An 11,085-nucleotide genomic window follows, 5' to 3' on the forward strand; every position below is an offset into this window, starting at 1 on the left:
GGTACCCATAGGGCAGCCAAAGTGGTGCTGTCCCTGTTTTCCCATCTGCCAGTCAGGACGAGCCAGAGGCCCTAGTAGCTGCAGCCACGGCTGCCCCCACCTCCATATGCAAGGCACAGTGCCCATATAGACAGAAACCTGGCTCCCTAGGAGCAACTGGCTGAGGTGATGGCCAGGATGGCAGGTGAGTGGACCCACAGGACCAGGGGCAGCATCCAGAAGGGCTGCTTGGCCATCCCAAGGAGAGCCTAGTAGGAAATACCCAGGAAGGTACTGGAAGCCTCAACTCCCTACAGCCAAGTGACCTGGGGTGGCCAGGGGCCCAGCCCAGGCCCAGGCAGACCCCAGTGGGCTCATCTGATGGTGGGGTTCCCCCTCCAGGCCCTACCCACTAGCTGGGTCTGAAGGCCCACACACTTGGGATTGTACTTAAGATCTGTGAAATCCTTTCCCAGGGGACTACATCCTGGGATCCCCTCACCCTCAGACACCTAGAACAGGCTCAGATCCCAATGCCTTGGGTGCCCAAGGGCCACCTGTCCCTGGTCTGAGCCTCTGCCCTTTTCTGCCCTGGCAGCTCTGGTGACCCCTCACTACTGACCACTCCACCTGCCCTCCTCCAGAATGTCTAATTAGGGGAGGCCAGCAGAGGTGCCCAGAAGCACCCCAAGATGTGGTGAGGCCTAACGAATATGGATGGTGTGCAACACAGAGACACCTTGAGGCCTAATGTGCAGCGATAGAAAATGGGCCTGGAGGGGCTATGGTCAGGATGGGAGTTCTGGAAGCTACATCATGCGAGTCAGTGTTGGCAGTGGGTCAGGAGGTTCAAGGTGGGGGGCCCATACCCTTTCTCCCACCCACGGATCCAGACCCAGTTCTCAGGACCCTGTGGGCTCCTGAGCCCAGGCCCACATCTGCTGCTATCTCATGTTTCCCTGGAAACATGGGCTCCTCTGGGCCCACCTGACTGCAGCCATCACTTCTGACCAAGATATGGATGTAGGTCAAGCCTGTGAGAGGGGGCAGGGCACAGGCTTGGCAGTGGGGAAGGACTGAGAAGGCCCAGCAGACACCAGCATGCCATGGGGGATGCGGGGGAAGGGGCTGTGCAGGAGTTTCAGGGAGTGGGGCCAGGGCAGGGGGTCGGCTAGGGCTCCTTCATAACAACTTCTTAACAGGTATTGTATCTAACTTGCAAATAAGCAAACAGGCTGAAACGGCCATATTTGACCTGACAAGGGTGTGAAGAATCCTGGTCGGTCTACTGTCTTTTACCCCAAATTCTACTTCTTGAACAAGTCGAAAATCCAGCAAACGTCGGTAAAACCACTCAGACCCTTGCTGTGGCTTCTCTGATACTGGAAGTCACACACAGCCTTTCACAGGCAGCAAAGCCACGTCTCCTGCAAACATTTAGAGAAGAATTATCTGAAAATTAATCAAGGGACACCTCAACTAAAATGGAGTTGGGAGGCCACAAGGTGGAAGTCCTCAGGCATGTACCCCCAGTGTCCACGCAGAACCAGAGAGGAGGGGAGTCCTGCACCTGTGACCAGAGCAGCCACCTCACCACCACCACCAGGCGGATCTCCCCGCCTGGCAACAGCTCAGCCAATGAGAAGCCACCTTACTTAAACTCCAATGTTTCCTCTAATGGACTTCTTGTTTATAACAACTTCCCTTCCTCCTCTATAAAAGAATGTCCTCTTTGCTTTACCAGACTTGCATGTGGTTATCACAGTTGCATGTCCTGAGTTATAATTCTTTACTGCTGCCAAACAAACCTGAAAGAAAGTGAAAGTCGCTCAGTCCTGTCCAACTCTTTGCGACCCCACGGACTATACAGTCCATGGAATTCTCCAGGCCGGAATATTGGAGTGGGTAGCCTTTCCCTTCTCCAGGGGATCTTCCCAACCCAGGGATCGAACCCAGGTATCCCACATTGCAGGTGGATTCTTTAACAGCTGAGCCACAAGGGAAACAAACGTGACTTTCTGGTAAAATAACTGGCTGTTTTTTTGCTTTGTTTAGGTGAAAAGTCATAAACAGGACAAAGAAAGGGGGGCAGGATACAAACTCTGGAAGTGTGACCATGGAGCAAAGACTTCCTCCAGCAATGGTCGAAGGCCTGGGTAACACTGTCCTCTGTGCTAGAGTGGCCAGCCCAAGAGGGGAAGGTGACTTGGCACTCCGACATCATTTCAGAATTGTTAAAATGAACTGTCTCAGATAAAATGTAAGAAAGACTCGGCTATAAAGTTTTTGCTACTTTTCATACAATTGCTTTTGAAATTATTTGACTACAAGTAACTCACTGACCAGCAACAACCGGTGCTGCTGGGCAGTCATAAAGCATCTCAGAGTTGTGTGCTAAGTAGGAAAATCTACCCCATAAACTTTGTTCAGTGTCCTGAATACTCACTTTCAGGAATGATGAAGGTGTCATATTCTGCTCCGAGATACAGATGTTAAGAGAACTTCACTTTTGCTTTCTTTTTTGCATTTTAGGCCCAGGCCCCTGACCAACCCCTGGGCTGTCCAGGCCTTTCCTCCAGTCATACCTTCTGGAGGATCCCAAGGAACACCCTTCCCTTGCACCTCATGGCCCAAACCCTGTCTGTAGACACCAGAGGTAGGCAGATACCACCATCCATTAACTGACCCTCTGGCCAAGATCTAAAGGAGAAACTATTAATTTTAAAACAATATGAAGCAAAATATATGAAAGTCTGACAAGAATAGGCCTTGGACTTCCCTAGTGGTACAGTGGATAATAATCCACCTGCCAATGCTGGGGCATGTGTTTGATCCCCAGTCCAGACAGATTCTGCCCGCCACAGAGCAGCTAAAAACCATGCACTCAACTACTGGAACCCATGTGTTGGAGATTGCGAGTGAATTGACACAAAGACAAGACACACAAGACACAGACACAACTCCGGCCGGAGGAAAAAGAACTGCGCAAGCAACCAAGCTTGCGGTTTACTTTTATATAGCCCCCCTGGGCAGAATTCCAGGCTGTATGACTAAGCCTTCTCAGTATAGCACATGTGCATAAATGTTATCGTACAGCAAAAGGGAGTGAAATTCCGGTTTACTGCAGAGTCTGTCCAGAGCCCTTTCTTCCTCATCACAGGAAGGGAATGATAAGGAAGGGAATGTTCCCTCGTTTGCAAGGGACCATTAAACTCAAGGCTGTGTCCAGTCTCCTTGGCAGAACGCCTCGTTTGCAAGCACGTTCAGCCCAAGCAGAGAGACCCGTTTGCAGGCACATCTCCACTACCCTATTGTGGCTGCATTAACCCTTCATCTCCCCCTTTTTTATTTGCTTTTATAAATTGTAGCATGGTCTGGATCTTCTCTGCTTTGCGCTTTAGTTGTTTCCCTTTCCGCCATCGCTGGAAGACTAGAAAAGCAACACAACATAAAAGTAATATAAACACAGTGTTCCTAAAGGTAGTCCCAATTAGTGAGGATACATGCCCTAATGGATTTAAGTTATTCATTCCCTCTTGAAGACTTTTCAGCAAATCAGACCCCGTAATGTCAGGTAAAGTCCTGCTAAAAGTAGACAAAATTTGTCGTTCCAGGTCCATAATCTCCGTAGTGAGATTTTGATGCCCAGTCGAGGATCGTTTTACTTTATCCCATCCTTCACTCATGTTAAATGGTACAGGTGTTATACAAAACTGAGAAGAATTCCAATCACATTTCAACACACTTCGTGTAGATAAAACAGCTAATTGATCTCCAAGCCAGGAAACGGTGTGTTGAAGATTGAGCACGTCGGTAACAAGTTGTGCATCCAAATCTCGCTGTTGTTGCCATAACAAATGAGAGTCTTTATGCCAGTCCCGAACAAAATCAGCTGTTTGAATTCCTCGGTGTAATGCGAGGCCTGCCATCGCCGCTGTTGCAGTTACTGATGCAACTGCTAGAATCGAAGCAATGACCACACCAAGCATACGTCAAGATCGGTGTGGCAAAGTCTGTACAGCGGTTACTAGATGAGAAACAGCAAAAGAATCTGACCATGGCCTAGTCAGATTTATAGGCAACCATACTGCTGTCCGAGCTTTAACAACTACTAACGAAAAATTGGAGTTACGGGCTTGTCTTTCAAATTCTTTCCACCAAGACTGACTTACACATTGAGTTAGATTACAATAATCACATGACACAGACCCCACAGCATCATTCCAGGTCCAATTCCCATATAACAATGCAAAAGGATATTTTACACATGCCATTGCGGAATAAGATTTATTAACGTGTAAATTAACATGAAATGGACCCGAAGAGTTGCCACTATCCAAAGTATAGTTTCCTGACCAGATAGTGAGATTACCAGAAACTGCCCATAGTTTCCAAATATCCCCTTGAATGTGTGGATATCCCTGCAATTGTAATTGAGGAGGGACAAGTGCAAATTGCTGCCAGTTAACTGTTTCATTACCATTGCCCATCAAAGTGCTATTTGCACGATGCCACCTAAGAGATTTATTCGACCATTTTTCTAAGAATTGCCCATGATCTGGACTCCAATCTACAATGATAGACCCAGAATAATTCATGACTTTAAAGGGTGGATGACCTCGGCAACGTTCCCACTCCAGAGATTCTAGAGAAGGAGCAAAAAAGTTAACAGGACATAGTGACATATGTATTCCATTATGAATGTCTATCGGTTCTGTCGAGGTGTTAAAGCCCCTGGTGGAAACAAGCACAGTAAAAGTAGCAAAATGGTAATTATTATACTTTACCCCCCATGTATTATAGGAAAGATGAGAATGTTCCTTGGTGGACAGACAAAAGGGGTGTCCTCCTATACACAAAGGAACACCTTCCACTGCAATGGTCAAATTACTAATATTATATTGTTGTTTATGATGAGATAGTTGTTCTATTCCCCCGCAAGCTGGTGGGGGAAAGAAGGCAGTCTCATTAGTGCATACCTGCACTTTTGGCTCCCCCCCAGGAAACTACTCTTACTAATGGGGATTAGGTATATACTAAGGGGATTAGGTATATATGCCCAATATGTATGATTACTTGCCAATACACCAATTACCTGACATGTCACCACCGCCATCATGGCAAGCAAAAGATTGGTAGGATTCAGAGGTTGCCCCGCCTTCATTAATGTCTTCTTTGCTTCCTGGGTCAACCTCTTCATTTGACCCCATGTAGGAGGTGTTGCTTCCCTTGTACGGAAAGTAAAGCTTCTCTGCATAGTAAGCTCTTCAAAGGGATCAGCCATTGTTGATTTTGATCAATCTTGCTGGGGTCCAAAACCTGTAATTATTAACAGAAATGAAAGCATACCCTCGTCCCAAATATATTAAGGATGCTGGGATCCAACCTTTCTCTTTCTCTTTATACAAAACAGGCGTATTCAAGATCTTCTTATCCTCTTCTTTCCCTTGAAAATGCAACTCTGCTGCTGATAGATTTCCCTTGCTCCAAATATTCAAAAAATTTAGGGTAAGTAAGGTTTTATTCAAAATGTCTTTAGGTTTCATAAATCTCTCTTGTTCCCCCTTTTTTATTTTTTCAAGATATTCACGTAAGGTATGATTAGCTCTTTCAATGATAGCTTGCCCTTGACTATTATTAGGAATACCAAAAGTATGAGTTATACGGTATTGAGGTAAAAAGTGAGCTAATTTTTTGGATTGGTAAGCAGGTGCATTATCAGTTTTAAATTCAATTGGTAATACCATAACTGCAAAACAAGATAACAAATGAGTAATAACAGCGTCAGCCTTTTCAGAATGTAATGCAGTGGCCCATTGAAAATGTGTGCACGTATCTATAGTATGATGTACATATTTTTGTTGTTCGAAAGAAGAAATGTAAATTACATCCATTTGCCATATCTGATTTGCTTGTTGTCCTCTTACGTTGACACCTGGTGAGGTAAACAGTAAAGCAAAGGGTGCACATATGGAACAAGAACGAACAATATTTTGAGCTTGTTTTCGAGTAATAGCATGAGATTTTTGTAACCCTTTGGAATTGGTATGCTCTAAGAGATGTTCTTGTTTTGCTGCTTCTATAGGATAAAGTAAGGCATCAATTGTAGCATTTCCGAATGATAAGGGTCCAGGAAGGGCGGAATGTGCAAGGATGTGAGTAAAGAAAATTAATTCTGAACGCTGCAAGAGCAATTGTTGTACTTGGTAAAACAATTTATCAATAGCTGTTTTAAGGGTCAGTGGAAGGGAGACATGGGGAAGCTGTAGGCAAGAGAGAACAGCATATCGAGAATCTGAAACAATGTTAATAGGAATTTGAGGAAAATCTTGCAAAACTAAATAGATAGCCCACAACTCAGCGGGCTGTACAGAAGAAAATGAGTGGGGGAGAAACTTAGAACTTTCCGGGGTCCAATATCCAGCAGTATTTTTATTTGTATCTGTAAAAATAGTGGGTCCCTTAACTGGAACATCTGAAATTGGGGATTGAGATATCATAGAGTTAGTCCAGAGAAAATCAATCAATTTAGATGACGGATAGTGATTAGAAAATGAACCAGGAAATGAGGCAAGAGAAATTTGCCAGTTTTCATTACATTGTAAACATCGAGATATTTGAGTAGTTGTTAACTGAGTAACAATCTGGTGTGGTTCATATCCTGACAACTGTAAAATACGATGGCGACCTTTCTGTATAAGGAAGGCTAATTTATCCATATATGCAGTCAATTTTTTGGAAAAGCTGTTAGGTAAGAAAACCCATTCTATTAATCCTTTTTCTTGAGCAATTACACCAGATGGAGAATAAGGGGTATGAAATATTATAAACGAAATAAGTTGAGACGCATGTAAGTAAGTCAAAAAGCCGTCATTTAGTCGTTGCTCAACAAATTGAAGTTCCTGTAAAGCCAATGGGGTTAAAGTTCGGGGGCTATCCAGAGCTGTATCTCCCTCTAAAGTAGAAAACAAATGTCGTAATTGATAAGTAGGAATCCCAAGTACCGGGCGTAGCCAATTGATATCTCCCAATAACTTCTGAAAATCATTTAAGGTTTTGAGGTGGTCTCCTCTGATTTGCAACTTTTGGGGCTTTATTCTATGTTGTTCCAATACCGTCCCTAAATATGAAATAGGAAAGTCTTTTCGAGTTTTTTCTGGGGCTATTTGCAAATTGTATAGTCTTAAAGCCTCCTGTGCTTTTAGAAAGAATTCATCACATTCAGCAATACTAGGAGCTGCTAATAGGAGATCATCCATATAATGATATAGAATATGATTGGGGTATTCTTGACAGAGGGATTGTAAAGAGCGAGCTATGAATTCTTGACATAAAGTAGGACTATTTGTCATTCCCTGTGGTAAGACTGTCCATTGATAACGCTTAACAGGCTGAGCATGATTAAGAACAGGAACTGTAAAAGCAAATTTATCTCTATCTTGCAATTGTAGGGGAATGGCAAAAAAACAGTCTTTAAGATCTAGCACCATTAAGGACCAATTCTGAGGAATAAGAGCTGGAGAGGGGAGTCCCAATTGTAATGCTCCCATAGGTTCAATACATTTATTAACCTCTTGTAAATCGGTTAACATTCTCCATTTTCCAGATTTCTTTTTTTAAAAAAACAAGAGAATTCCAGGGGGAGGTAGAGGGCTCGATATGACCAAGTTGGAGCTGTTTTTGTACTAATTGTTCTAACGCCTCGAGCTTCATTTGTGGTAATGGCCACTGCTCAACCCATTTTGGAGTGTTAGTTAACCATTTTAATGGGAGTGCTCGAGGAATTTGAGCAGTGGCTACTAGTTTTCCGGTGGAATGGTTACAAAAGCCCCCAAAGGAGAGAGAAGATCTCTTCCCCAAATATTAATAGGTATGTTTACAATATAAAAGGTAACAGACACTGATCTTCCATTATGGAATTGGCATTGCAAGGGATGGGTACTCTTCCAGACATCTGCAATGGAGCCCAGTCCCGTCAGCATTAGAGGGCTTTTTTCTTTTTTCCAATCTTGGGGCCATTGTTGAGAAGAAATGACTGAAACATCCGCCCCTGTGTCTACTAGTCCCTCAAAGTTTTTTCCTTGTATAATCAAGGAGAGAACAGGGCAAGAATCTTTGATAAGCATTTCCCAAAATATATGTCACCCAGTACTTCCAAATCCTCCTGTTCGTTCATTAGGAAGAGCCACAAAGGGATGATAAGGTAGGAGAAGTATTTGAGCAATATGCTCCCCAGCTAACAATGAAAGCGTGGTAGAAGTAGAAACCATAATCAAAATTTCCCCAACATAGTCGGAGTCTATTACCCCAGGAATTATGATTAGACCTCTCAAAGCCGCACTGCTACGGCCTAATATTAAGCCAAAGGTGCCTTTAGGCAGTGGTCTGAATACATTTGTTTTTAATTTGAAAATGCCTCCTCCTGGTGACAAAAGAACATTCTCAGCTAGTGGCAAATCAGCAGCAGCACTCCCTGAAGTAGCAGACCGTGAGTCTGAAATCATCATTTGAGGTCCTTTTAATGAGGCATTGACTGGTAACTGTTGTTGGGAGGGAACAGGGTTGGGGTAGGCGGGACAGCAGGAGGACAGGGAGGAAAAGTCCCCGGTATTGTTCCTGGGCCCCAAGGACTTAGGCCCGCAGGATAGTTTCCCGGTATCGGGTTGCCCATTTTGTCTGTTTTAGATTTGCACTCATTAGTCCAATGAAGCCCCTTCCCGCATCTACAGCAAGGTCCAGGAGGAGTCTTATTCCTCCCAGCAAAAGATCTGTCTTTAGGAATTGCACCTTGATCAGCTTTTAATTTCTGACATTCTCTTTTCATATGACCAGGTTTTCCACAATGGAAGCAGTTACCTCCCTTTTGTGGTTTCTTAGCTTTGGCCAAGGCTGTAGCAAAGACATTAGCCTGATGCTCTGTTCTTCCTATTCCCAAGCAGGCTCTGATATATTCAGCTATAGATGCACCCTGTTCTTTTAATGGTCCCAGTATACGTTTGCATTCAGTATTTGCATTTTCAAATGCTAAAGTTTGTAATAATATCTCTGAAATTTCATCCCTCCCTACAGCTCGTTCCACAGTTACCCTCAATCTTGCTAGAAAATCAGTATATGGCTCATTGGGACCTTGCATTGTTTTAACAAAGGAGGGCTGGGCGTGGCCAGTAGGCACCACACAGCGCCATGCTCATAAAAAGACCTGGCGGACTTGTTTTAAGTCCTGATCAGAGTATTGAGCCTGTTCTCTTACAGCCTGGTAATGGCCCTCTCCCATTAACTTGTTCTCAAGAGGACCAGAGGGATTCTGTCCTTCATTAATCGGAGCCTGCTTTCTAGCTTCTTCTTCCCACCAGCTACGAAGCTGCAACCATTGAGAACCCTTCAAGACAGCTTGGGCAATAGATTCCCAATCTAAGGGAATGATTAATTTGCCTTTTCCCAATGATTCCAGCATAGCCAAAACAAAGGGAGATTGAGGACCGTATTGCGCCACTGCAGCTTTAAGATCTTTAAAAAATTTATATTCCAAAGGAGTGTATTGAGTATTTATCACGTTGTCATCTTGCTGTCTCTGGATGGGAAACAGTTGTGGAGGATCGATAAAACCACCAGGGGGAGCAGGCAAGTCATCATCATGAAGCATAGACAAAGGAAAGGTGAACTGACAATGTTCCCTGCCCACATCAGGCTGATCAACCGCAGTGGGGAAAAGAGAAGCACAAGGAGGAGCAGAAGGCGCAGATTTCCTCTCCTCCTTACGGGATTTCTACCATTCCTGGAATAGATGGGTCATTTCTTTAATCCCTTTGCCCTCCTCTGACGAAACCGAAGAAGCCTCCGAATCTGATTCCGAACTAACAGATGTTTCACCATTTCCAGAAGGAGGCTTACTTGTATCCTTACCTTCAGGCAATGCAGAAACCCCACCAACGTTTGGCACATCCTCATAAATTGCCTCTCGCTTCATTGAAGCATTAGATTTAGTTACATTATCAGTAGATAGCAAAGTCAAAGCCTGTGTTATAGCATTACATAAAGTCCATAACTTCAAAGGGATCACATTACCCTTCTGATGTTGCTTTCTCAATTCTTTTTTTTTTCCATTCCTTCAAATTTAACTGTAACTTAGTTTGATATTGAAACCAATGACAATATTGCTCCACCAAGAGAAAGAGCTCACTCAATCGACTAGTCGAGACCTTAATGCCTATGGAGTGGAGAAGTCCTTTGACCAACTCCATGTATTGTGTCCGTAATGATGATGAGGAATTCCCCATGATTTTCTGAAAGTTCCCCTGCTATGGATTTAAAATCCCCCCGGGGTTACTCACCCTTTCGGTTTCACTCGAGCCCCACGTTGGGCGCCAGATGTTGGAGATTGCGAGTGAAATGACACAAAGACAAGACACACAAGAGACAGACACAACTCCGGCCGGAGGAAAAAGAACTGCGCAAGCAACCAAGCTTGCGGTTTACTTTTATATAGCCCCCCTGGGCAGAATTCCAGGCTGTATGACTAAGCCTTCTCATTATAGCACATGTGCATAAATGTTATCGTACAGCAAAAGGGAGTGAAATTCCGGTTTACTGCAGAGTCTGTCCAGAGCCCTTTCTTCCTCCTTATCACAGGAAGGGAATGATAAGGAAGGGAATGTTCCCTCGTTTGCAAGGGACCATTAAACTCAAGGCTGTGTCCAGTCTCCTTGGCAGAACGCCTCGTTTGCAAGCACGTTCAGCCCAAGCAGAGAGACCCGTTTGCAGGCACATCTCCGCTACCCTACTGTGGCTGCATTAACCCTTCACCATGCTTCTGGCCTGTATGTGCTCCGCAACAAGAAAAGCCACCACAATGAGAAGCCCAGGCACTGCAACAGACTAGCCCCCGCTCGCCACAACTAGAGAGAGCCCCTGGGCAGCAACATGTGCCCAGTGCAACCGAAATAAATAATTTTTTTTAAGTAGGCCGTAGGAAGACCCCATTAGAAACTTCTCTGGTGGCTGACTAGCTAAGACACCAAGTTTCCAACGCAGACGGCATGGGTTCAAAAACTAGGTCCCACATGCAGAAACTAACACCCAGGACAAACAAATAAAAGTAAATATTAA

General features: G+C 44.4%; 1 long non-coding RNA gene across 1 annotated transcript; it reads right to left on the reverse strand.

Annotated features, from left to right (window-relative positions):
• Nucleotides 1-3,003: 3,003 nt before the first annotated feature.
• On the reverse strand, nt 3,004-10,421 carry LOC128061718 (uncharacterized). Its single transcript, XR_008200741.1, has 3 exons — nt 10,311-10,421; nt 5,075-5,298; nt 3,004-3,409 (listed from the first exon to the last, which is right to left on the reverse strand). It is a non-coding gene; the product is annotated as an uncharacterized LOC128061718 (long non-coding RNA).
• Nucleotides 10,422-11,085: the final 664 nt, after the last annotated feature.

This window comes from Budorcas taxicolor, chromosome 16 (assembly GCF_023091745.1).
Source record: "Budorcas taxicolor isolate Tak-1 chromosome 16, Takin1.1, whole genome shotgun sequence".
Taxonomy (NCBI): domain Eukaryota; kingdom Metazoa; phylum Chordata; class Mammalia; order Artiodactyla; family Bovidae; genus Budorcas; species Budorcas taxicolor.